The sequence below is a fragment of the Ambystoma mexicanum genome, chromosome 6p (assembly GCF_040938575.1).
Source record: "Ambystoma mexicanum isolate Mex_15411 chromosome 6p, UKY_AmexF1_1, whole genome shotgun sequence".
NCBI lineage: Eukaryota > Metazoa > Chordata > Amphibia > Caudata > Ambystomatidae > Ambystoma > Ambystoma mexicanum.
Window position 1 is genome coordinate 484,644,237 of NC_090935.1, and position 25,586 is coordinate 484,669,822.

General features: G+C 55.6%; 6 non-coding genes and 3 pseudogenes across 6 annotated transcripts; all 9 read right to left on the reverse strand.

Moving 5' to 3' along the window:
• Positions 1–2,670: 2,670 nt before the first annotated feature.
• LOC138512781 (U1 spliceosomal RNA) lies at positions 2,671–2,808 on the reverse strand (annotated as a pseudogene).
• Positions 2,809–9,026: 6,218 nt separating this feature from the next.
• On the reverse strand, positions 9,027–9,164 carry LOC138512782 (U1 spliceosomal RNA; annotated as a pseudogene).
• A 3,806-nt stretch (positions 9,165–12,970) lies between these two features.
• On the reverse strand, positions 12,971–13,108 carry LOC138512783 (U1 spliceosomal RNA; annotated as a pseudogene).
• A 6,221-nt stretch (positions 13,109–19,329) lies between these two features.
• On the reverse strand, positions 19,330–19,493 carry LOC138512707 (U1 spliceosomal RNA). The gene has a single exon (XR_011281491.1). It is a non-coding gene; the product is annotated as a U1 spliceosomal RNA (small nuclear RNA).
• Positions 19,494–20,417: 924 nt separating this feature from the next.
• On the reverse strand, positions 20,418–20,581 carry LOC138512669 (U1 spliceosomal RNA). The gene has a single exon (XR_011281459.1). It is a non-coding gene; the product is annotated as a U1 spliceosomal RNA (small nuclear RNA).
• Positions 20,582–21,528: 947 nt separating this feature from the next.
• Positions 21,529–21,692, reverse strand: LOC138512708 (U1 spliceosomal RNA). Its single transcript, XR_011281492.1, has one exon. It is a non-coding gene; the product is annotated as a U1 spliceosomal RNA (small nuclear RNA).
• A 942-nt stretch (positions 21,693–22,634) lies between these two features.
• Positions 22,635–22,798, reverse strand: LOC138512423 (U1 spliceosomal RNA). Its single transcript, XR_011281251.1, has one exon. It is a non-coding gene; the product is annotated as a U1 spliceosomal RNA (small nuclear RNA).
• A 936-nt stretch (positions 22,799–23,734) lies between these two features.
• LOC138512686 (U1 spliceosomal RNA) lies at positions 23,735–23,898 on the reverse strand. Its single transcript, XR_011281474.1, has one exon. It is a non-coding gene; the product is annotated as a U1 spliceosomal RNA (small nuclear RNA).
• A 951-nt stretch (positions 23,899–24,849) lies between these two features.
• LOC138512424 (U1 spliceosomal RNA) lies at positions 24,850–25,013 on the reverse strand. Its single transcript, XR_011281252.1, has one exon. It is a non-coding gene; the product is annotated as a U1 spliceosomal RNA (small nuclear RNA).
• Between the last annotated feature and the right edge of the window lie 573 nt (positions 25,014–25,586).

Below are 25,586 nucleotides of genomic sequence, written 5' to 3' on the forward strand. Positions count from 1 at the left end.
ATCACTATTCTGGCTAGCCAAAAAACTCAGGGTGCTAGCGCATCTGCTCTTGTCCTTAACGCTTCTCACATTTATGGAAAATAATGAAATAGCCATAATAATGTTTAAAGGTTTAGCTTAAACTAATAAAATTCAGTTCATGGCATATTGGTTTTACTCACAGGGCAGAGCTACATACCAGGCTGTCCACCCTCTCGCTGCGGCTCCAGGACCGGACCCTCTGCGGTTGCTGTGTGGTGCTGTTCTGGTGCTGCTCCGCCTGTCTGCATTGCTTCGGTGCTCTCTGCCTCGGCGCCCGGCTGGGCTGTTGTCATCCTTGCCTGGGTTCCTCCAATTTGTTCTTCGACCTCGCTCTCCATGTCCTCTGCTTCTTCTTCTGCCTCCTGCGGGAGGGGGGATGAGGCCATTTGATCGGCCATGAACCTCATTTCCTGCAGGACCAGAGTGACTTGGTCCCCTCTCATCTCCATTTCCTCTTGCTCTGCCTCAACCCCCAGTGGGTCGAAGCTGTTGCTGGTGCTGAGGGGTTTTTTGGGCGCCCCCTGCATAGTGTCGGAGGACTCCTTTAGCCTCCTCTTTCTGCTGTTTGAATCCACTTTGGTCCAAGGACCCCCCTCTGCGTCCTCAGCGTTGGGCTGGAGAACCAGCTGTTGTGTCTCGCTGGTCTCTGGTATGGTGCTGAGTGCGGGGTCTGTTTCACGGTCCTGGGCTTCCTCTGGTGTGGCGGCCGGCTTGGTCACCTTAGGTTTGCCCTCTTTTTTGTCCTTCCTTTGGGCCGCAGTAGGAGGTGCCTCCTGTGGCGCCTCTTCTCATGGGGGGCTGTTGCCTCTGCGTAGGATCTGGCCCTGCTGGGGCAGTCCCTAAAGCGGTGGCCTTCCTGCCCGCAGAGGTTGCAAGCTACCTCCATCGTGCAGTCCTTGGCTGTGTGTCCCTCTTGCTTACAGTTCCTGCATGTTAGGGCGGCGCAGTCCCTGCCCGTGTGGCCCGGCTTGCCACACCTGTTGCAGAGCCTCGGCTGCCCAGCGTAATACAGGTATCCAGCGTCCCTGCCAATGGCAAAGCTGGATGGGGGGTGGCGGGTCCCGTCCGTTGCTCCCGGGTCTTCCGGCAGCTTGGCCGTGACGTGCCACTTTCCATCCCAGATTCCATTGCTGTCTAAAGACCTCACGGGGTCTTTCAGCAGTGTGCAGTGCCTGCGGAGGAAGGTGGTGACATCCTGCACATGCACGTGGGGGTTGTAAATGTGCACGGTCATCTTCTTCACTCCCATCTGCTGCTGGCATTCCATAGAGAAGTCTGCAAAGGGCTTCTCCTCTCTTCTGCTCCAGCACATGGTCCAGTAGCGGCGGCAGCTTTCCCCTGAGGCCATGGTGACCAGGTATGTCCCTGATGCTGGGAACACCTGCAGACACCAGACCTCGGAGGGGGCAAAGCCCAGGCCTGTGAGCATCAGCCTGGAGAAGGTCTCCCTGCTCAGCTGGGGTATGCTGCCGTCCGCATCTGGTTTCCTCTTCATCCGGATGGTGTTCTTCATCCCGGGGGTCAGTTGTCCAGCCATCTCGACGTCGCGGTAGTCCTTCTTCTGTTTCTCCCGTCGCAGGTCCCGAAATTCGCGGCAAAAATGAACGCTCCAAAAGCACTTAAAAGTGCCGTTTTTTTTAGCTCATCAGCTAATTGCAGCTCCTTAGGGAATGCAGGCCAAGAAAGAACCATGTGATCATGGTGTCTCCCCTGCCAGGTAAGTATGAGTTGGTTCAGGAACAGCACGGCTGGCCCCTCTTGTGTGGCACTGGAGACACAGGGTGGCATCGTGCGGAACGGCTTTCCCACAATGCTCCGTTTCCAGCGAGATTTGCATCTGGTGATGGCAGCCGGCCGCCCACCCATCGTACAGGCCCAAAAAGGGAGGGGGAAGGCCTTTTGTTGCTTGGCATTTGTATTTTTTTCGACCCTTTCTTTTTCTGCTGCAGCTCCTTCTTCTCCTCCTCCTCCTCCTCCTCCGTACGGCTTGGCTTTTGTTTTTTTTTTTCTATCCCCCTTTCTTTTTCTGCTGCTCTTCTTCTGCTCCTCCTCCTCCTCCTCCTCCGGTTCCCCCTTTCGCCCAGGGTCAGAGGCCAGCAGGGCCCTGTGTTGTTGCGCATGCTTGCAGTCGTTCCTTCTCTGGCATAGTCAGTGTCGTCCGGGGTGCCTGCTGGTGGAAAGAGAAGCAGAAATCAATTCATGTGGGCATAGAGCAAACCAGGCCTAAGGCCTTTGGGAGCAGGGTATCGCGCCCCAAGCCCCTCACGCCTTCCCGAACGCTCCCAAACGCGGTCAGACCCCTCGCCGGGCAGAGCCCTCGCCAGGCCCAGGCCGAGGGGGCTTGGCAAGGCTAGCAGCCCGCAAAGGCCAGGGTGAGGCTGAAGGGGCGACAGGCCTGCAGCCCTGGGAAAGGCTGCAGGGCCTGGCCGGCCTTCCGACAAGACGGGGCCTTCTGCCACCTCCCTGGGCCAGCCTCCGGAGTGGGGAGACAGTGATCCCCCAGCATCCCTTTCGGCAGAGGGCTTTGCATGAGGCATGCCATCTGTAGGCCAGGGCTCCATAGTGCAGGACAGCCAGGCCTGGAGCAGCAACAGCAACCAGCAGGCCGACAAGTCATTTTTTTTTGTTCTATTTTTTGAAACCAAAGATCAGGGGAAAGCGCGAACGCAGTCCCCCACTACCAGAAATTATGCAGTCGAGTATCCTGCATTTGGGGACATAGCAGGGGTCAGCACATCCGGTGTGCAATGGATGAGCCTCACCCTGGGAGAACCACCTTTTTTTTTTTTTTGTAAAAATATCTTTATTAAGTGCTTAAAGATGATACAAGGGTAATAAATTCAATTCAATAAGAAGACTTGTGTGGCAATTACATTCCCCCCTCAAAGCAGAAGGGGTAGTTTCAATTTTACTTTGGGCATTTTGGGTGGGTACATATATATTTTCTGTTCAGAGTCTGTGGTTTACAAAGTGTTCGTGTTTTGCCTGAGTAGGCAAGGAGTTCCCTTTTTCTTTATTTTATTTTTGGATGATTGCCTGGGCTGGGGGTTTTACTCAGGGCCCCCATCTTCCAGGCTGTCCTTGATTTCATAGTCTCTTAGCAGGCTGTGTACCATCCTGCGGCAGGCTTCGGTTGTCAGCAGTTCATCATTGAGGACCAGGCGTTTCCTTGCGTAGAGGAGAATGTCCTTCATGCAGCAGAGGATCCTCCAGCCGTTCTGTATTGCCTCTACTGTGTGGGTCTGTGCAAAGAGTCCATACAGCACAGACTGTTGTATAATGTCTTGGGGCGGGATGTGAGCACTCAACTCAGTGTTCAGGGCCCTGCGCAGTTTCCTTGCAAAGGGGCATGCCCAGAAGAGGTGGTACGCTGTTTCCTCTGCCGGGCACCCCCTTGGGCAGCTCCTGTGTGGGCAGAGGCCCCGTCTGTTCATGAATGCTCGCACAGATAGTGCCCCCCTCACCGTCAGCCAGGCGATGTCCTTGTGAATATTCAGGAGTTTGTTTGATGCCACATTTTCCCACACCTGGGTAACTGTGGCCGCTGGAAAGTCCTCAATGGGATCTGTGGTGTCTTGGGACCGGATCAGGTTGTGGATTGTCCTTGGGTTCCACAATGCAGGCACCACCCCCTGAAGGCCAAAATCTGCGATGAACTTTTCCATCTCCCTGTAGTACCAAGGGAGCGTCCAGTTGTACGGGGCCCTGTTTTCCCACTTGTCCCAGCCTAGCCTCCTCCATGTTGGTGTGAGGAAGAAGCGGAAAAGGAGGTAGGCTGAGTGGGTCTTGTTGGCGTTGCCCAGGGAAATCCTGACGCAGGTGCAGGCGAAGCAGGCCCGCAGTCTTGTAGGGAGGTCCGGGATTCCTTTCCCTCCTTTGCGCGGTTCCTTGTACATGGATGATCTCTTAACTCTGTCCATCTTTGAGCCCCAGACAAAGTGGAAGACCATGGCGTTGATGGTCCGCGCTTCTCTGGCTTGGAGGGGCCACGCTTGGGCCACATACTGCAGGACAGGCAGCGCATCATTTCTCAGCACCAGAGCCTTCCCTTCCATGCTCAGTTTGCGGAGACTCCAGAGACCCAGTTTCTGTTTGACCTTGGCCAGGCGTTCCTTCCAGCTTTTCAGCGCTGCCCCCTCCTTCCCATACCAGACCCCAAGGATCTTGATGAAATCCTTCTCGATTGGGAAGGGAAGGGGCTCCTGGTTGCTATCCCAGTGTCCAAACAGCATGGTTTGGGATTTTGCTGCATTTATCTTTGCGCCCGATGCCTGGCCAAAGTCTTCGCAGGTCCTCAGAAGCTCTGACACCGATGGACTGTCTGCACAGAAGAGGGTGACATCATCCATGTAGAGAGAACACTTCACCTCTCTTCTCGCGTCTCCTGGTGCCGGGATGCCTCTGATGTCTGGGTTATTCCGGATGTACTCCGCCAAGAGCTCTATAATGCAAACAAACAGAGGGGGCGAGAGAGGACAGCCCTGCCTAACCCCAGACTTTACTGGAAAGGGGTCTGTTTTCCAACCATTCACCATGACTGAACTGAATATGTCTTTATACATTACTCTAACATAACTGCAGAAGAATTCCCCCAGCCCAAACCCTCTGAGTACCCTGTCCATGAATTCATGGGAGACGCGGTCGAAGGCCTTCTCCTGGTCAAGGCACACCAGCGCTGCCCGAACCTTGCGGTCCGTGACATACTGGATTGTGTCCCTGATCAGGGCGAGGCTGTCAGCGACCCTACGTCCAGGGACCCCACAGGTCTGGTCGGGGTGGACAATCTCACCGATAGCACCCCTGAGTCTAGTCGCCATTGTCTTTGCCAGAATCTTGTAGTCCACGTTTAGGAGAGAGATGGGCCTCCAGTTCTTGAGGTCACACTTCTCTCCCTTCCGTTTGTACAAGAGCGTGATGATACTTTCTCTCATAGACTGAGGCATGCTACCACCTGCGACCATCTCTTTGTACACCTCGAGTAGGTCTGGTCCTACTATGTCCCACATAGTGACGTAAAATTCGGCTGGGAGACCGTCACTTCCCGGTGTTTTGCCTGTCTTGAAAGATTTGGTCGCAAGGTGCAGCTCCTGCAGTGTGAGGGGAGCATTCAGTGCGGCTTGCGCTGCTGGGGAGACCGTTCTTGGGATACCCGACAGAAACTTTTCTGCCTGGTGTCCCACTGACCTCTTCTCCGCATAGAGGTCCCCATAAAAGTCAGTCGCCACCTTCATTATGCCATCCCTTGAGTTACAGAGTTTTCCCTCCTTGTCGCGCAGTTCAACCAGAGGGGTGTGCGCAGCGTAGACTTTCCTGAAGAAGAAGGAGTTGCATTTCTCCCCCTTTTCCAGGTTCTCCACTTTGGACCGGAAGATGATGCCCCTGGACTCATCCCGAAAGTGCTGGCTCAGCCCTTTCTTGACTTCCTCCAGGGGAACCCTTACGTCCCATCCCTTGAGTTGGAGGTCGTGCAGCTCCTGTAGCTCTCGCTGCAGTTTTTTACACTCCCTCTTCCTCCCCTGAGCTTTCCTCCTCCCCGCATTCTTAAAAAAATCTTGGACCTTTCCCTTGACCCATTCCCACCACTCCCCTGTCGACTGGAAGCCATCCTTCATTTCCTGCCATGACCTGTACATCTCCCTTAGGTCGGCTTCCAGTCTCTCTTCTCTCAGCAGGGAGCTGTTCAACTTCCAGGCTCCCGGTCCTGCTAGGAACTTGCCCGTCAGTTCACCCTGGAAGTGGATAGCTCGATGGTCAGAGAAGTGGACAGGTATCATAGTACTCTGTCCCCCCCTCACTGTTTGGGAGGTGAAGACAAAGTCTATCCTAGAGTGCAGGGAGCCATCTGGGGAGCTCCAGGAGAAGTTCCTGCCGTTAGGCCCCATTGACCCTATTACATCTTTCAAGGATGCCTCGTGCACCATCTCCGCCAGGAGCTTTGCTGCGGCATCCATCCACCCAGAACCCGCCCTCAGACCTATGCGTCCTCCCTCTTTCAAGACACAATTAAAATCCCCACCCATCAATATTGTTCTGGTGGTGACCAGCAGTGGCCTCAGGCGCTGGAGAATTTCCATCCGCTCATCTACATCTGAGGGGGCGTACACAGCCATGAGCCTCACCGGCTCCCCCGCCCACGAGCCGTCAACGACAAGAGCTCTGCCGCATTCAAGCTCGGTGACGGAGTCGGCCGTGAAACGCTTCCCTCTGACTAAGATGGCTACACCTGTAGCCCTAGTGCTGTTCCCCCCTGACCAATATGAGGGGCCTAGAGTCCACTGGTCCTCCAGGTGTCTGTAGGACTGGGAATAAGGGATGGCACATTCCGATAGAAAATAAACATCACTATTCTGGCTAGCCAAAAAACTCAGGGTGCTAGCGCATCTGCTCTTGTCCTTAACGCTTCTCACATTTATGGAAAATAATGAAATAGCCATAATAATGTTTAAAGGTTTAGCTTAAACTAATAAAATTCAGTTCATGGCATATTGGTTTTACTCACAGGGCAGAGCTACATACCAGGCTGTCCACCCTCTCGCTGCGGCTCCAGGACCGGACCCTCTGCGGTTGCTGTGTGGTGCTGTTCTGGTGCTGCTCCGCCTGTCTGCATTGCTTTGGTGCTCTCTGCCTCGGCGCCCGGCTGGGCTGTTGTCATCCTTGCCTGGGTTCCTCCAATTTGTTCTTCGACCTCGCTCTCCATGTCCTCTGCTTCTTCTTCTGCCTCCTGCGGGAGGGGGGATGAGGCCATTTGATCGGCCATGAACCTCATTTCCTGCAGGACCAGAGTGACTTGGTCCCCTCTCATCTCCATTTCCTCTTGCTCTGCCTCAACCCCCAGTGGGTCGAAGCTGTTGCTGGTGCTGAGGGGTTTTTTGGGCGCCCCCTGCATAGTGTCGGAGGACTCCTTTAGCCTCCTCTTTCTGCTGTTTGAATCCACTTTGGTCCAAGGACCCCCCTCTGCGTCCTCAGCGTTGGGCTGGAGAACCAGCTGTTGTGTCTCGCTGGTCTCTGGTATGGTGCTGAGTGCGGGGTCTGTTTCACGGTCCTGGGCTTCCTCTGGTGTGGCGGCCGGCTTGGTCACCTTAGGTTTGCCCTCTTTTTTGTCCTTCCTTTGGGCCGCAGTAGGAGGTGCCTCCTGTGGCGCCTCTTCTCATGGGGGGCTGTTGCCTCTGCGTAGGATCTGGCCCTGCTGGGGCAGTCCCTAAAGCGGTGGCCTTCCTGCCCGCAGAGGTTGCAAGCTACCTCCATCGTGCAGTCCTTGGCTGTGTGTCCCTCTTGCTTACAGTTCCTGCATGTTAGGGCGGCGCAGTCCCTGCCCGTGTGGCCCGGCTTGCCACACCTGTTGCAGAGCCTCGGCTGCCCAGCGTAATACAGGTATCCAGCGTCCCTGCCAATGGCGAAGCTGGATGGGGGGTGGCGGGTCCCGTCCGTTGCTCCCGGGTCTTCCGGCAGCTTGGCCGTGACGTGCCACTTTCCATCCCAGATTCCATTGCTGTCTAAAGACCTCACGGGGTCTTTCAGCAGTGTGCAGTGCCTGCGGAGGAAGGTGGTGACATCCTGCACATGCACGTGGGGGTTGTAAATGTGCACGGTCATCTTCTTCACTCCCATCTGCTGCTGGCATTCCATAGAGAAGTCTGCAAAGGGCTTCTCCTCTCTTCTGCTCCAGCACATGGTCCAGTAGCGGCGGCAGCTTTCCCCTGAGGCCATGGTGACCAGGTATGTCCCTGATGCTGGGAACACCTGCAGACACCAGACCTCGGAGGGGGCAAAGCCCAGGCCTGTGAGCATCAGCCTGGAGAAGGTCTCCCTGCTCAGCTGGGGTATGCTGCCGTCCGCATCTGGTTTCCTCTTCATCCGGATGGTGTTCTTCATCCCGGGGGTCAGTTGTCCAGCCATCTCGACGTCGCGGTAGTCCTTCTTCTGTTTCTCCCGTCGCAGGTCCCGAAATTCGCGGCAAAAACGAACGCTCCAAAAGCACTTAAAAGTGCCGTTTTTTTTAGCTCATCAGCTAATTGCAGCTCCTTAGGGAATGCAGGCCAAGAAAGAACCATGTGATCATGGTGTCTCCCCTGCCAGGTAAGTATGAGTTGGTTCAGGAACAGCACGGCTGGCCCCTCTTGTGTGGCACTGGAGACACAGGGTGGCATCGTGCGGAACGGCTTTCCCACAATGCTCCGTTTCCAGCGAGATTTGCATCTGGTGATGGCAGCCGGCCGCCCACCCATCGTACAGGCCCAAAAAGGGAGGGGGAAGGCCTTTTGTTGCTTGGCATTTGTATTTTTTTCGACCCTTTCTTTTTCTGCTGCAGCTCCTTCTTCTCCTCCTCCTCCTCCTCCGTACGGCTTGGCTTTTGTTTTTTTTTTTCTATCCCCCTTTCTTTTTCTGCTGCTCTTCTTCTGCTCCTCCTCCTCCTCCTCCTCCGGTCCCCCCTTTCGCCCAGGGTCAGAGGCCAGCAGGGCCCTGTGTTGTTGCGCATGCTTGCAGTCGTTCCTTCTCTGGCATAGTCAGTGTCGTCCGGGGTGCCTGCTGGTGGAAAGAGAAGCAGAAATCAATTCATGTGGGCATAGAGCAAACCAGGCCTAAGGCCTTTGGGAGCAGGGTATCGCGCCCCAAGCCCCTCACGCCTTCCCGAACGCTCCCAAACGCGGTCAGACCCCTCGCCGGGCAGAGCCCTCGCCAAGCCCAGGCCGAGGGGGCTTGGCAAGGCTAGCAGCCCGCAAAGGCCAGGGTGAGGCTGAAGGGGCGACAGGCCTGCAGCCCTGGGAAAGGCTGCAGGGCCTGGCCGGCCTTCCGACAAGACGGGGCCTTCTGCCACCTCCCTGGGCCAGCCTCCGGAGTGGGGAGACAGTGATCTCCCAGCATCCCTTTCGGCAGAGGGCTTTGCATGAGGCATGCCATCTGTAGGCCAGGGCTCCATAGTGCAGGACAGCCAGGCCTGGAGCAGCAACAGCAACCAGCAGGCCGACAAGTCATTTTTTTTTGTTCTATTTTTTGAAACCAAAGATCAGGGGAAAGCGCGAACGCAGTCCCCCACTACCAGAAATTATGCAGTCGAGTATCCTGCATTTGGGGACATAGCAGGGGTCAGCACATCCGGTGTGCAATGGATGAGCCTCACCCTGGGAGAACCACCTTTTTTTTTTTTTTGTAAAAATATCTTTATTAAGTGCTTAAAGATGATACAAGGGTAATAAATTCAATTCAATAAGAAGACTTGTGTGGCAATTACATTCCCCCCTCAAAGCAGAAGGGGTAGTTTCAATTTTACTTTGGGCATTTTGGGTGGGTACATATATATTTTCTGTTCAGAGTCTGTGGTTTACAAAGTGTTCGTGTTTTGCCTGAGTAGGCAAGGAGTTCCCTTTTTCTTTATTTTATTTTTGGATGATTGCCTGGGCTGGGGGTTTTACTCAGGGCCCCCATCTTCCAGGCTGTCCTTGATTTCATAGTCTCTTAGCAGGCTGTGTACCATCCTGCGGCAGGCTTCGGTTGTCAGCAGTTCATCATTGAGGACCAGGCGTTTCCTTGCGTAGAGGAGAATGTCCTTCATGCAGCAGAGGATCCTCCAGCCGTTCTGTATTGCCTCTACTGTGTGGGTCTGTGCAAAGAGTCCATACAGCACAGACTGTTGTATAATGTCTTGGGGCGGGATGTGAGCACTCAACTCAGTGTTCAGGGCCCTGCGCAGTTTCCTTGCAAAGGGGCATGCCCAGAAGAGGTGGTACGCTGTTTCCTCTGCCGGGCACCCCCTTGGGCAGCTCCTGTGTGGGCAGAGGCCCCGTCTGTTCATGAATGCTCGCACAGATAGTGCCCCCCTCACCGTCAGCCAGGCGATGTCCTTGTGAATATTCAGGAGTTTGTTTGATGCCACATTTTCCCACACCTGGGTAACTGTGGCCGCTGGAAAGTCCTCAATGGGATCTGTGGTGTCTTGGGACCGGATCAGGTTGTGGATTGTCCTTGGGTTCCACAATGCAGGCACCACCCCCTGAAGGCCAAAATCTGCGATGAACTTTTCCATCTCCCTGTAGTACCAAGGGAGCGTCCAGTTGTACGGGGCCCTGTTTTCCCACTTGTCCCAGCCTAGCCTCCTCCATGTTGGTGTGAGGAAGAAGCGGAAAAGGAGGTAGGCTGAGTGGGTCTTGTTGGCGTTGCCCAGGGAAATCCTGACGCAGGTGCAGGCGAAGCAGGCCCGCAGTCTTGTAGGGAGGTCCGGGATTCCTTTCCCTCCTTTGCGCGGTTCCTTGTACATGGATGATCTCTTAACTCTGTCCATCTTTGAGCCCCAGACAAAGTGGAAGACCATGGCGTTGATGGTCCGCGCTTCTCTGGCTTGGAGGGGCCACGCTTGGGCCACATACTGCAGGACAGGCAGCGCATCATTTCTCAGCACCAGAGCCTTCCCTTCCATGCTCAGTTTGCGGAGACTCCAGAGACCCAGTTTCTGTTTGACCTTGGCCAGGCGTTCCTTCCAGCTTTTCAGCGCTGCCCCCTCCTTCCCATACCAGACCCCAAGGATCTTGATGAAATCCTTCTCGATTGGGAAGGGAAGGGGCTCCTGGTTGCTATCCCAGTGTCCAAACAGCATGGTTTGGGATTTTGCTGCATTTATCTTTGCGCCCGATGCCTGGCCAAAGTCTTCGCAGGTCCTCAGAAGCTCTGACACCGATGGACTGTCTGCACAGAAGAGGGTGACATCATCCATGTAGAGAGAACACTTCACCTCTCTTCTCGCGTCTCCTGGTGCCGGGATGCCTCTGATGTCTGGGTTATTCCGGATGTACTCCGCCAAGAGCTCTATAATGCAAACAAACAGAGGGGGCGAGAGAGGACAGCCCTGCCTAACCCCAGACTTTACTGGAAAGGGGTCTGTTTTCCAACCATTCACCATGACTGAACTGAATATGTCTTTATACATTACTCTAACATAACTGCAGAAGAATTCCCCCAGCCCAAACCCTCTGAGTACCCTGTCCATGAATTCATGGGAGACGCGGTCGAAGGCCTTCTCCTGGTCAAGGCACACCAGCGCTGCCCGAACCTTGCGGTCCGTGACATACTGGATTGTGTCCCTGATCAGGGCGAGGCTGTCAGCGACCCTACGTCCAGGGACCCCACAGGTCTGGTCGGGGTGGACAATCTCACCGATAGCACCCCTGAGTCTAGTCGCCATTGTCTTTGCCAGAATCTTGTAGTCCACGTTTAGGAGAGAGATGGGCCTCCAGTTCTTGAGGTCACACTTCTCTCCCTTCCGTTTGTACAAGAGCGTGATGATACTTTCTCTCATAGACTGAGGCATGCTACCACCTGCGACCATCTCTTTGTACACCTCGAGTAGGTCTGGTCCTACTATGTCCCACATAGTGACGTAAAATTCGGCTGGGAGACCGTCACTTCCCGGTGTTTTGCCTGTCTTGAAAGATTTGGTCGCAAGGTGCAGCTCCTGCAGTGTGAGGGGAGCATTCAGTGCGGCTTGCGCTGCTGGGGAGACCGTTCTTGGGATACCCGACAGAAACTTTTCTGCCTGGTGTCCCACTGACCTCTTCTCCGCATAGAGGTCCCCATAAAAGTCAGTCGCCACCTTCATTATGCCATCCCTTGAGTTACAGAGTTTTCCCTCCTTGTCGCGCAGTTCAACCAGAGGGGTGTGCGCAGCGTAGACTTTCCTGAAGAAGAAGGAGTTGCATTTCTCCCCCTTTTCCAGGTTCTCCACTTTGGACCGGAAGATGATGCCCCTGGACTCATCCCGAAAGTGCTGGCTCAGCCCTTTCTTGACTTCCTCCAGGGGAACCCTTACGTCCCATCCCTTGAGTTGGAGGTCGTGCAGCTCCTGTAGCTCTCGCTGCAGTTTTTTACACTCCCTCTTCCTCCCCTGAGCTTTCCTCCTCCCCGCATTCTTAAAAAAATCTTGGACCTTTCCCTTGACCCATTCCCACCACTCCCCTGTCGACTGGAAGCCATCCTTCATTTCCTGCCATGACCTGTACATCTCCCTTAGGTCGGCTTCCAGTCTCTCTTCTCTCAGCAGGGAGCTGTTCAACTTCCAGGCTCCCGGTCCTGCTAGGAACTTGCCCGTCAGTTCACCCTGGAAGTGGATAGCTCGATGGTCAGAGAAGTGGACAGGTATCATAGTACTCTGTCCCCCCCTCACTGTTTGGGAGGTGAAGACAAAGTCTATCCTAGAGTGCAGGGAGCCATCTGGGGAGCTCCAGGAGAAGTTCCTGCCGTTAGGCCCCATTGACCCTATTACATCTTTCAAGGATGCCTCGTGCACCATCTCCGCCAGGAGCTTTGCTGCGGCATCCATCCACCCAGAACCCGCCCTCAGACCTATGCGTCCTCCCTCTTTCAAGACACAATTAAAATCCCCACCCATCAATATTGTTCTGGTGGTGACCAGCAGTGGCCTCAGGCGCTGGAGAATTTCCATCCGCTCATCTACATCTGAGGGGGCGTACACAGCCATGAGCCTCACCGGCTCCCCCGCCCACGAGCCGTCAACGACAAGAGCTCTGCCGCATTCAAGCTCGGTGACGGAGTCGGCCGTGAAACGCTTCCCTCTGACTAAGATGGCTACACCTGTAGCCCTAGTGCTGTTCCCCCCTGACCAATATGAGGGGCCTAGAGTCCACTGGTCCTCCAGGTGTCTGTAGGACTGGGAATAAGGGATGGCACATTCCGATAGAAAATAAACATCACTATTCTGGCTAGCCAAAAAACTCAGGGTGCTAGCGCATCTGCTCTTGTCCTTAACGCTTCTCACATTTATGGAAAATAATGAAATAGCCATAATAATGTTTAAAGGTTTAGCTTAAACTAATAAAATTCATGAGGCATGCCATCTGTAGGCCAGGGCTCCATAGTGCAGGACAGCCAGGCCTGGAGCAGCAACAGCAACCAGCAGGCCGACAAGTCATTTTTTTTTGTTCTATTTTTTGAAACCAAAGATCAGGGGAAAGCGCGAACGCAGTCCCCCACTACCAGAAATTATGCAGTCGAGTATCCTGCATTTGGGGACATAGCAGGGGTCAGCACATCCGGTGTGCAATGGATGAGCCTCACCCTGGGAGAACCACCTTTTTTTTTTTTTTGTAAAAATATCTTTATTAAGTGCTTAAAGATGATACAAGGGTAATAAATTCAATTCAATAAGAAGACTTGTGTGGCAATTACATTCCCCCCTCAAAGCAGAAGGGGTAGTTTCAATTTTACTTTGGGCATTTTGGGTGGGTACATATATATTTTCTGTTCAGAGTCTGTGGTTTACAAAGTGTTCGTGTTTTGCCTGAGTAGGCAAGGAGTTCCCTTTTTCTTTATTTTATTTTTGGATGATTGCCTGGGCTGGGGGTTTTACTCAGGGCCCCCATCTTCCAGGCTGTCCTTGATTTCATAGTCTCTTAGCAGGCTGTGTACCATCCTGCGGCAGGCTTCGGTTGTCAGCAGTTCATCATTGAGGACCAGGCGTTTCCTTGCGTAGAGGAGAATGTCCTTCATGCAGCAGAGGATCCTCCAGCCGTTCTGTATTGCCTCTACTGTGTGGGTCTGTGCAAAGAGTCCATACAGCACAGACTGTTGTATAATGTCTTGGGGCGGGATGTGAGCACTCAACTCAGTGTTCAGGGCCCTGCGCAGTTTCCTTGCAAAGGGGCATGCCCAGAAGAGGTGGTACGCTGTTTCCTCTGCCGGGCACCCCCTTGGGCAGCTCCTGTGTGGGCAGAGGCCCCGTCTGTTCATGAATGCTCGCACAGATAGTGCCCCCCTCACCGTCAGCCAGGCGATGTCCTTGTGAATATTCAGGAGTTTGTTTGATGCCACATTGTCCCACACCTGGGTAACTGTGGCCGCTGGAAAGTCCTCAATGGGATCTGTGGTGTCTTGGGACCGGATCAGGTTGTGGATTGTCCTTGGGTTCCACAATGCAGGCACCACCCCCTGAAGGCCAAAATCTGCGATGAACTTTTCCATCTCCCTGTAGTACCAAGGGAGCGTCCAGTTGTACGGGGCCCTGTTTTCCCACTTGTCCCAGCCTAGCCTCCTCCATGTTGGTGTGAGGAAGAAGCGGAAAAGGAGGTAGGCTGAGTGGGTCTTGTTGGCGTTGCCCAGGGAAATCCTGACGCAGGTGCAGGCGAAGCAGGCCCGCAGTCTTGTAGGGAGGTCCGGGATTCCTTTCCCTCCTTTGCGCGGTTCCTTGTACATGGATGATCTCTTAACTCTGTCCATCTTTGAGCCCCAGACAAAGTGGAAGACCATGGCGTTGATGGTCCGCGCTTCTCTGGCTTGGAGGGGCCACGCTTGGGCCACATACTGCAGGACAGGCAGCGCATCATTTCTCAGCACCAGAGCCTTCCCTTCCATGCTCAGTTTGCGGAGACTCCAGAGACCCAGTTTCTGTTTGACCTTGGCCAGGCGTTCCTTCCAGCTTTTCAGCGCTGCCCCCTCCTTCCCATACCAGACCCCAAGGATCTTGATGAAATCCTTCTCGATTGGGAAGGGAAGGGGCTCCTGGTTGCTATCCCAGTGTCCAAACAGCATGGTTTGGGATTTTGCTGCATTTATCTTTGCGCCCGATGCCTGGCCAAAGTCTTCGCAGGTCCTCAGAAGCTCTGACACCGATGGACTGTCTGCACAGAAGAGGGTGACATCATCCATGTAGAGAGAACACTTCACCTCTCTTCTCGCGTCTCCTGGTGCCGGGATGCCTCTGATGTCTGGGTTATTCCGGATGTACTCCGCCAAGAGCTCTATAATGCAAACAAACAGAGGGGGCGAGAGAGGACAGCCCTGCCTAACCCCAGACTTTACTGGAAAGGGGTCTGTTTTCCAACCATTCACCATGACTGAACTGAATATGTCTTTATACATTACTCTAACATAACTGCAGAAGAATTCCCCCAGCCCAAACCCTCTGAGTACCCTGTCCATGAATTCATGGGAGACGCGGTCGAAGGCCTTCTCCTGGTCAAGGCACACCAGCGCTGCCCGAACCTTGCGGTCCGTGACATACTGGATTGTGTCCCTGATCAGGGCGAGGCTGTCAGCGACCCTACGTCCAGGGACCCCACAGGTCTGGTCGGGGTGGACAATCTCACCGATAGCACCCCTGAGTCTAGTCGCCATTGTCTTTGCCAGAATCTTGTAGTCCACGTTTAGGAGAGAGATGGGCCTCCAGTTCTTGAGGTCACACTTCTCTCCCTTCCGTTTGTACAAGAGCGTGATGATACTTTCTCTCATAGACTGAGGCATGCTACCACCTGCGACCATCTCTTTGTACACCTCGAGTAGGTCTGGTCCTACTATGTCCCACATAGTGACGTAAAATTCGGCTGGGAGACCGTCACTTCCCGGTGTTTTGCCTGTCTTGAAAGATTTGGTCGCAAGGTGCAGCTCCTGCAGTGTGAGGGGAGCATTCAGTGCGGCTTGCGCTGCTGGGGAGACCGTTCTTGGGATACCCGACAGAAACTTTTCTGCCTGGTGTCCCACTGACCTCTTCTCCGCATAGAGGTCCCCATAAAAGTCAGTCGCCACCTTCATTATGCCATCCCTTGAGTTACAGAGTTTTCCCTCCTTGTCGCGCAGTTCAACCAGAGGGGTGTGCGCAGCGTAGACTTTCCTGAAGAAGAAGGAGTTGCATTTCTCCCCCTTTTCCAGGTTCTCCACTTTGGACCGGAAGATGATGCCCCTGGACTCATCCCGAAAGTGCTGGCTCAGCCCTTTCTTGACTTCCTCCAGGGGAACCCTTACGTCCCATCCCTTGAGTTGGAGGTCGTGCAGCTCCTGTAGCTCTCGCTGCAGTTTTTTACACTCCCTCTTCCTCCCCTGAGCTTTCCTCCTCCCCGCATTCTTAAAAAAATCTTGGACCTTTCCCTTGACCCATTCCCACCACTCCCCTGTCGACTGGAAGCCATCCTTCATTTCCTGCCATGACCTGTACATCTCCCTTAGGTCGGCTTCCAGTCTCTCTTCTCTCAGCAGGGAGCTGTTCAACTTCCAGGCTCCCGGTCCTGCTAGGAACTTGCCCGTCAGTTCACCCTGGAAGTGGATAGCTCGATGGTCAGAGAAGTGGACAGGTATCATAGTACTCTGTCCCCCCCTCACTGTTTGGGAGGTGAAGACAAAGTCTATCCTAGAGTGCAGGGAGCCATCTGGGGAGCTCCAGGAGAAGTTCCTGCCGTTAGGCCCCATTGACCCTATTACATCTTTCAAGGATGCCTCGTGCACCATCTCCGCCAGGAGCTTTGCTGCGGCATCCATCCACCCAGAACCCGCCCTCAGACCTATGCGTCCTCCCTCTTTCAAGACACAATTAAAATCCCCACCCATCAATATTGTTCTGGTGGTGACCAGCAGTGGCCTCAGGCGCTGGAGAATTTCCATCCGCTCATCTACATCTGAGGGGGCGTACACAGCCATGAGCCTCACCGGCTCCCCCGCCCACGAGCCGTCAACGACAAGAGCTCTGCCGCATTCAAGCTCGGTGACGGAGTCGGCCGTGAAACGCTTCCCTCTGACTAAGATGGCTACACCTGTAGCCCTAGTGCTGTTCCCCCCTGACCAATATGAGGGGCCTAGAGTCCACTGGTCCTCCAGGTGTCTGTAGGACTGGGAATAAGGGATGGCACATTCCGATAGAAAATAAACATCACTATTCTGGCTAGCCAAAAAACTCAGGGTGCTAGCGCATCTGCTCTTGTCCTTAACGCTTCTCACATTTATGGAAAATAATGAAATAGCCATAATAATGTTTAAAGGTTTAGCTTAAACTAATAAAATTCAGTTCATGGCATATTGGTTTTACTCACAGGGCAGAGCTACATACCAGGCTGTCCACCCTCTCGCTGCGGCTCCAGGACCGGACCCTCTGCGGTTGCTGTGTGGTGCTGTTCTGGTGCTGCTCCGCCTGTCTGCATTGCTTTGGTGCTCTCTGCCTCGGCGCCCGGCTGGGCTGTTGTCATCCTTGCCTGGGTTCCTCCAATTTGTTCTTCGACCTCGCTCTCCATGTCCTCTGCTTCTTCTTCTGCCTCCTGCGGGAGGGGGGATGAGGCCATTTGATCGGCCATGAACCTCATTTCCTGCAGGACCAGAGTGACTTGGTCCCCTCTCATCTCCATTTCCTCTTGCTCTGCCTCAACCCCCAGTGGGTCGAAGCTGTTGCTGGTGCTGAGGGGTTTTTTGGGCGCCCCCTGCATAGTGTCGGAGGACTCCTTTAGCCTCCTCTTTCTGCTGTTTGAATCCACTTTGGTCCAAGGACCCCCCTCTGCGTCCTCAGCGTTGGGCTGGAGAACCAGCTGTTGTGTCTCGCTGGTCTCTGGTATGGTGCTGAGTGCGGGGTCTGTTTCACGGTCCTGGGCTTCCTCTGGTGTGGCGGCCGGCTTGGTCACCTTAGGTTTGCCCTCTTTTTTGTCCTTCCTTTGGGCCGCAGTAGGAGGTGCCTCCTGTGGCGCCTCTTCTCATGGGGGGCTGTTGCCTCTGCGTAGGATCTGGCCCTGCTGGGGCAGTCCCTAAAGCGGTGGCCTTCCTGCCCGCAGAGGTTGCAAGCTACCTCCATCGTGCAGTCCTTGGCTGTGTGTCCCTCTTGCTTACAGTTCCTGCATGTTAGGGCGGCGCAGTCCCTGCCCGTGTGGCCCGGCTTGCCACACCTGTTGCAGAGCCTCGGCTGCCCAGCGTAATACAGGTATCCAGCGTCCCTGCCAATGGCGAAGCTGGATGGGGGGTGGCGGGTCCCGTCCGTTGCTCCCGGGTCTTCCGGCAGCTTGGCCGTGACGTGCCACTTTCCATCCCAGATTCCATTGCTGTCTAAAGACCTCACGGGGTCTTTCAGCAGTGTGCAGTGCCTGCGGAGGAAGGTGGTGACATCCTGCACATGCACGTGGGGGTTGTAAATGTGCACGGTCATCTTCTTCACTCCCATCTGCTGCTGGCATTCCATAGAGAAGTCTGCAAAGGGCTTCTCCTCTCTTCTGCTCCAGCACATGGTCCAGTAGCGGCGGCAGCTTTCCCCTGAGGCCATGGTGACCAGGTATGTCCCTGATGCTGGGAACACCTGCAGACACCAGACCTCGGAGGGGGCAAAGCCCAGGCCTGTGAGCATCAGCCTGGAGAAGGTCTCCCTGCTCAGCTGGGGTATGCTGCCGTCCGCATCTGGTTTCCTCTTCATCCGGATGGTGTTCTTCATCCCGGGGGTCAGTTGTCCAGCCATCTCGACGTCGCGGTAGTCCTTCTTCTGTTTCTCCCGTCGCAGGTCCCGAAATTCGCGGCAAAAACGAACGCTCCAAAAGCACTTAAAAGTGCCGTTTTTTTTAGCTCATCAGCTAATTGCAGCTCCTTAGGGAATGCAGGCCAAGAAAGAACCATGTGATCATGGTGTCTCCCCTGCCAGGTAAGTATGAGTTGGTTCAGGAACAGCACGGCTGGCCCCTCTTGTGTGGCACTGGAGACACAGGGTGGCATCGTGCGGAACGGCTTTCCCACAATGCTCCGTTTCCAGCGAGATTTGCATCTGGTGATGGCAGCCGGCCGCCCACCCATCGTACAGGCCCAAAAAGGGAGGGGGAAGGCCTTTTGTTGCTTGGCATTTGTATTTTTTTCGACCCTTTCTTTTTCTGCTGCAGCTCCTTCTTCTCCTCCTCCTCCTCCTCCTCCGTACGGCTTGGCTTTTGTTTTTTTTTTTCTATCCCCCTTTCTTTTTCTGCTGCTCTTCTTCTGCTCCTCCTCCTCCTCCTCCTCCGGTCCCCCCTTTCGCCCAGGGTCAGAGGCCAGCAGGGCCCTGTGTTGTTGCGCATGCTTGCAGTCGTTCCTTCTCTGGCATAGTCAGTGTCGTCCGGGGTGCCTGCTGGTGGAAAGAGAAGCAGAAATCAATTCATGTGGGCATAGAGCAAACCAGGCCTAAGGCCTTTGGGAGCAGGGTATCGCGCCCCAAGCCCCTCACGCCTTCCCGAACGCTCCCAAACGCGGTCAGACCCCTCGCCGGGCAGAGCCCTCGCCAGGCCCAGGCCGAGGGGGCTTGGCAAGGCTAGCAGCCCGCAAAGGCCAGGGTGAGGCTGAAGGGGCGACAGGCCTGCAGCCCTGGGAAAGGCTGCAGGGCCTGGCCGGCCTTCCGACAAGACGGGGCCTTCTGCCACCTCCCTGGGCCAGCCTCCAGAGTGGGGAGACAGTGATCTCCCAGCATCCCTTTCGGCAGAGGGCTTTGCATGAGGCATGCCATCTGTAGGCCAGGGCTCCATAGTGCAGGACAGCCAGGCCTGGAGCAGCAACAGCAACCAGCAGGCCGACAAGTCATTTTTTTTTGTTCTATTTTTTGAAACCAAAGATCAGGGGAAAGCGCGAAGGCAGTCCCCCACTACCAGAAATTATGCAGTCGAGTATCCCGCATTTGGGGACATCGCAGGGGTCAGCACATCCGGTGTGCAATGGATGAGCCTCACCCTGGGAGAACCACCTTAGTGATCATGGTGTCTCCCCTGCCAGGTAAGTATGAGTTGGTTCAGGAACAGCACGGCTGGCCCCTCTTGTGTGGCACTGGAGACACAGGGTGGCATCGTGCGGAACGGCTTTCCCACAATGCTCCGTTTCCAGCGAGATTTGCATCTGGTGATGGCAGCCGGCCGCCCACCCATCGTACAGGCCCAAAAAGGGAGGGGGAAGGCCTTTTGTTGCTTGGCATTTGTATTTTTTTCGACCCTTTCTTTTTCTGCTGCAGCTCCTTCTTCTCCTCCTCCTCCTCCTCCTCCGTACGGCTTGGCTTTTGTTTTTTTTTTTCTATCCCCCTTTCTTTTTCTGCTGCTCTTCTTCTGCTCCTCCTCCTCCTCCTCCTCCGGTCCCCCCTTTCGCCCAGGGTCAGAGGCCAGCAGGGCCCTGTGTTGTTGCGCATGCTTGCAGTCGTTCCTTCTCTGGCATAGTCAGTGTCGTCCGGGGTGCCTGCTGGTGGAAAGAGAAGCAGAAATCAATTCATGTGGGCATAGAGCAAACCAGGCCTAAGGCCTTTGGGAGCAGGGTATCGCGCCCCAAGCCCCTCACGCCTTCCCGAACGCTCCCAAACGCGGTCAGACCCCTCGCCGGGCAGAGCCCTCGCCGGGCCCAGGCCGAGGGGGCTTGGCAAGGCTAGCAGCCCGCAAAGGCCAGGGTGAGGCTGAAGGGGCGACAGGCCTGCAGCCCTGGGAAAGGCTGCAGGGCCTGGCCGGCCTTCCGACAAGACGGGGCCTTCTGCCACCTCCCTGGGCCAGCCTCCAGAGTGGGGAGACAGTGATCTCCCAGCATCCCTTTCGGCAGAGGGCTTTGCATGAGGCATGCCATCTGTAGGCCAGGGCTCCATAGTGCAGGACAGCCAGGCCTGGAGCAGCAACAGCAACCAGCAGGCCGACAAGTCATTTTTTTTTGTTCTATTTTTTGAAACCAAAGATCAGGGGATAGCGCGAACGCAGTCCCCCACTACCAGAAATTATGCAGTCGAGTATCCCGCATTTGGGGACATCGCAGGGGTCAGCACATCCGGTGTGCAATGGATGAGCCTCACCCTGGGAGAACCACCTTAGTGATCATGGTGTCTCCCCTGCCAGGTAAGTATGAGTTGGTTCAGGAACAGCACGGCTGGCCCCTCTTGTGTGGCACTGGAGACACAGGGTGGCATCGTGCGGAACGGCTTTCCCACAATGCTCCGTTTCCAGCGAGATTTGCATCTGGTGATGGCAGCCGGCCGCCCACCCATCGTACAGGCCCAAAAAGGGAGGGGGAAGGCCTTTTGTTGCTTGGCATTTGTATTTTTTTCGACCCTTTCTTTTTCTGCTGCAGCTCCTTCTTCTCCTCCTCCTCCTCCTCCTCCGTACGGCTTGGCTTTTGTTTTTTTTTTTCTATCCCCCTTTCTTTTTCTGCTGCTCTTCTTCTGCTCCTCCTCCTCCTCCTCCTCCTCCTCCTCCTCCTCCTCTTCCTCCGGTCGCCCCTTTCGCCCAGGGTCAGAGGCCAGCAGGGCCCTGTGTTGTTGCGCATGCTTGCAGTCGTTCCTTCTCTGGCATAGTCAGTGTCGTCCGGGGTGCCTGCTGGTGGAAAGAGAAGCAGAAATCAATTCATGTGGGCATAGAGCAAACCAGGCCTAAGGCCTTTGGGAGCAGGGTATCGCGCCCCAAGCCCCTCACGCCTTCCCGAACGCTCCCAAACGCGGTCAGACCCCTCGCCGGGCAGAGCCCTCGCCGGGCCCAGGCCGAGGGGGCTTGGCAAGGCTAGCAGCCCGCAAAGGCCAGGTGAGGCTGAAGGGGCGACAGGCCTGCAGCCCTGGGAAAGGCTGCAGGGCCTGGCCGGCCTTCCGACAAGACGGGGCCTTCTGCCACCTCCCTGGGCCAGCCTCCAGAGTGGGGAGACAGTGATCTCCCAGCATCCCTTTCGGCAGAGGGCTTTGCATGAGGCATGCCATCTGTAGGCCAGGGCTCCATAGTGCAGGACAGCCAGGCCTGGAGCAGCAACAGCAACCAGCAGGCCGACAAGTCATTTTTTTTTGTTCTATTTTTTGAAACCAAAGATCAGGGGAAAGCGCGAAGGCAGTCCCCCACTACCAGAAATTATGCAGTCGAGTATCCCGCATTTGGGGACATCGCAGGGGTCAGCACATCCGGTGTGCAATGGATGAGCCTCACCCTGGGAGAACCACCTTAGTGATCATGGTGTCTCCCCTGCCAGGTAAGTATGAGTTGGTTCAGGAACAGCACGGCTGGCCCCTCTTGTGTGGCACTGGAGACACAGGGTGGCATCGTGCGGAACGGCTTTCCCACAATGCTCAGTTTCCAGCGAGATTTGCATCTGGTGATGGCAGCCGGCCGCCCACCCATCGTACAGGCCCAAAAAGGGAGGGGGAAGGCCTTTTGTTGCTTGGCATTTGTATTTTTTTCGACCCTTTCTTTTTCTGCTGCAGCTCCTTCTTCTCCTCCTCCTCCTCCTCCTCCTCCGTACGGCTTGGCTTTTGTTTTTTTTTTTCTATCCCCCTTTCTTTTTCTGCTGCTCTTCTTCTGCTCCTCCTCCTCCTCCTCCTCCTCCTCCTCCTCCTCCGGTCGCCCCTTTCGCCCAGGGTCAGAGGCCAGCAGGGCCCTGTGTTGTTGCGCATGCTTGCAGTCGTTCCTTCTCTGGCATAGTCAGTGTCGTCCGGGGTGCCTGCTGGTGGAAAGAGAAGCAGAAATCAATTCATGTGGGCATAGAGCAAACCAGGCCTAAGGCCTTTGGGAGCAGGGTATCGCGCCCCAAGCCCCTCACGCCTTCCCGAACGCTCCCAAACGCGGTCAGACCCCTCGCCGGGCAGAGCCCTCGCCGGGCCCAGGCCGAGGGGGCTTGGCAAGGCTAGCAGCCCGCAAAGGCCAGGGTGAGGCTGAAGGGGCGACAGGCCTGCAGCCCTGGGAAAGGCTGCAGGGCCTGGCCGGCCTTCCGACAAGACGGGGCCTTCTGCCACCTCCCTGGGCCAGCCTCCAGAGTAGGGAGACAGTGATCTCCCAGCATCCCTTTCGGCAGAGGGCTTTGCATGAGGCATGCCATCTGTAGGCCAGGGCTCCATAGTGCAGGACAGCCAGGCCTGGAGCAGCAACAGCAACCAGCAGGCCGACAAGTCATTTTTTTTTGTTCTATTTTTTGAAACCAAAGATCAGGGGAAAGCGCGAACGCAGTCCCCCACTACCAGAAATTATGCAGTCGAGTATCCCGCATTTGGGGACATCGCAGGGGTCAGCACATCCGGTGTGCAATGGATGAGCCTCACCCTGGGAGAACCACCTTAGTGATCATGGTGTCTCCCCTGCCAGGTAAGTATGAGTTGGTTCAGGAACAGCACGGCTGGCCCCTCTTGTGTGGCACTGGAGACACAGGGTGGCATCGTGCGGAACGGCTTTCCCACAATGCTCCGTTTCCAGCGAGATTTGCATCTGGTGATGGCAGCCGGCCGCCCACCCATCGTACAGGCCCAAAAAGGGAGGGGGAAGGCCTTTTGTTGCTTGGCATTTGTATTTTTTTCGACCCTTTCTTTTTCTGCTGCAGCTCCTTCTTCTCCTCCTCCTCCTCCTCCGTACGGCTTGGCTTTTGTTTTTTTTTTTCTATCCCCCTTTCTTTTTCTGCTGCTCTTCTTCTGCTCCTCCTCCTCCTCCTCCTCCTCCTCCTCCTCCTCCGGTCGCCCCTTTCGCCCAGGGTCAGAGGCCAGCAGGGCCCTGTGTTGTTGCGCATGCTTGCAGTCGTTCCTTCTCTGGCATAGTCAGTGTCGTCCGGGGTGCCTGCTGGTGGAAAGAGAAGCAGAAATCAATTCATGTGGGCATAGAGCAAACCAGGCCTAAGGCCTTTGGGAGCAGGGTATCGCGCCCCAAGCCCCTCACGCCTTCCCGAACGCTCCCAAACGCGGTCAGACCCCTCGCCGGGCAGAGCCCTCGCCGGGCCCAGGCCGAGGGGGCTTGGCAAGGCTAGCAGCCCGCAAAGGCCAGGGTGAGGCTGAAGGGGCGACAGGCCTGCAGCCCTGGGAAAGGCTGCAGGGCCTGGCCGGCCTTCCGACAAGACGGGGCCTTCTGCCACCTCCCTGGGCCAGCCTCCAGAGTGGGGAGACAGTGATCTCCCAGCATCCCTTTCGGCAGAGGGCTTTGCATGAGGCATGCCATCTGTAGGCCAGGGCTCCATAGTGCAGGACAGCCAGGCCTGGAGCAGCAACAGCAACCAGCAGGCCGACAAGTCATTTTTTTTTGTTCTATTTTTTGAAACCAAAGATCAGGGGAAAGCGCGAACGCAGTCCCCCACTACCAGAAATTATGCAGTCGAGTATCCCGCATTTGGGGACACCGCAGGGGTCAGCACATCCGGTGTGCAATGGATGAGCCTCACCCTGGGAGAACCACCTTAGTGATCATGGTGTCTCCCCTGCCAGGTAAGTATGAGTTGGTTCAGGAACAGCACGGCTGGCCCCTCTTGTGTGGCACTGGAGACACAGGGTGGCATCGTGCGGAACGGCTTTCCCACAATGCTCAGTTTCCAGCGAGATTTGCATCTGGTGATGGCAGCCGGCCGCCCACCCATCGTACAGGCCCAAAAAGGGAGGGGGAAGGCCTTTTGTTGCTTGGCATTTGTATTTTTTTCGACCCTTTCTTTTTCTGCTGCAGCTCCTTCTTCTCCTCCTCCTCCTCCTCCTCCGTACGGCTTGGCTTTTGTTTTTTTTTTTCTATCCCCCTTTCTTTTTCTGCTGCTCTTCTTCTGCTCCTCCTCCTCCTCCTCCTCCTCCTTCTCCTCCTCCTCCTCCTCCTCCGGTCGCCCCTTTCGCCCAGGGTCAGAGGCCAGCAGGGCCCTGTGTTGTTGCGCATGCTTGCAGTCGTTCCTTCTCTGGCATAGTCAGTGTCGTCCGGGGTGCCTGCTGGTGGAAAGAGAAGCAGAAATCAATTCATGTGGGCATAGAGCAAACCAGGCCTAAGGCCTTTGGGAGCAGGGTATCGCGCCCCAAGCCCCTCACGCCTTCCCGAACGCTCCCAAACGCGGTCAGACCCCTCGCCGGGCAGAGCCCTCGCCGGGCCCAGGCCGAGGGGGCTTGGCAAGGCTAGCAGCCCGCAAAGGCCAGGGTGAGGCTGAAGGGGCGACAGGCCTGCAGCCCTGGGAAAGGCTGCAGGGCCTGGCCGGCCTTCCGACAAGACGGGGCCTTCTGCCACCTCCCTGGGCCAGCCTCCAGAGTGGGGAGACAGTGATCTCCCAGCATCCCTTTCGGCAGAGGGCTTTGCATGAGGCATGCCATCTGTAGGCCAGGGCTCCATAGTGCAGGACAGCCAGGCCTGGAGCAGCAACAGCAACCAGCAGGCCGACAAGTCATTTTTTTTTGTTCTATTTTTTGAAACCAAAGATCAGGGGAAAGCGCGAACGCAGTCCCCCACTACCAGAAATTATGCAGTCGAGTATCCCGCATTTGGGGACATCGCAGGGGTCAGCACATCCGGTGTGCAATGGATGAGCCTCACCCTGGGAGAACCACCTTAGTGATCATGGTGTCTCCCCTGCCAGGTAAGTATGAGTTGGTTCAGGAACAGCACGGCTGGCCCCTCTTGTGTGGCACTGGAGACACAGGGTGGCATCGTGCGGAACGGCTTTCCCACAATGCTCCGTTTCCAGCGAGATTTGCATCTGGTGATGGCAGCCGGCCGCCCACCCATCGTACAGGCCCAAAAAGGGAGGGGGAAGGCCTTTTGTTGCTTGGCATTTGTATTTTTTTCGACCCTTTCTTTTTCTGCTGCAGCTCCTTCTTCTCCTCCTCCTCCTCCTCCTCCTCCTCCGTACGGCTTGGCTTTTGTTTTTTTTTTTCTATCCCCCTTTCTTTTTCTGCTGCTCTTCTTCTGCTCCTCCTCCTCCTCCTCCTCCTCCTCCTCCTCCTCCGGTCGCCCCTTTCGCCCAGGGTCAGAGGCCAGCAGGGCCCTGTGTTGTTGCGCATGCTTGCAGTCGTTCCTTCTCTGGCATAGTCAGTGTCGTCCGGGGTGCCTGCTGGTGGAAAGAGAAGCAGAAATCAATTCATGTGGGCATAGAGCAAACCAGGCCTAAGGCCTTTGGGAGCAGGGTATCGCGCCCCAAGCCCCTCACGCCTTCCCGAA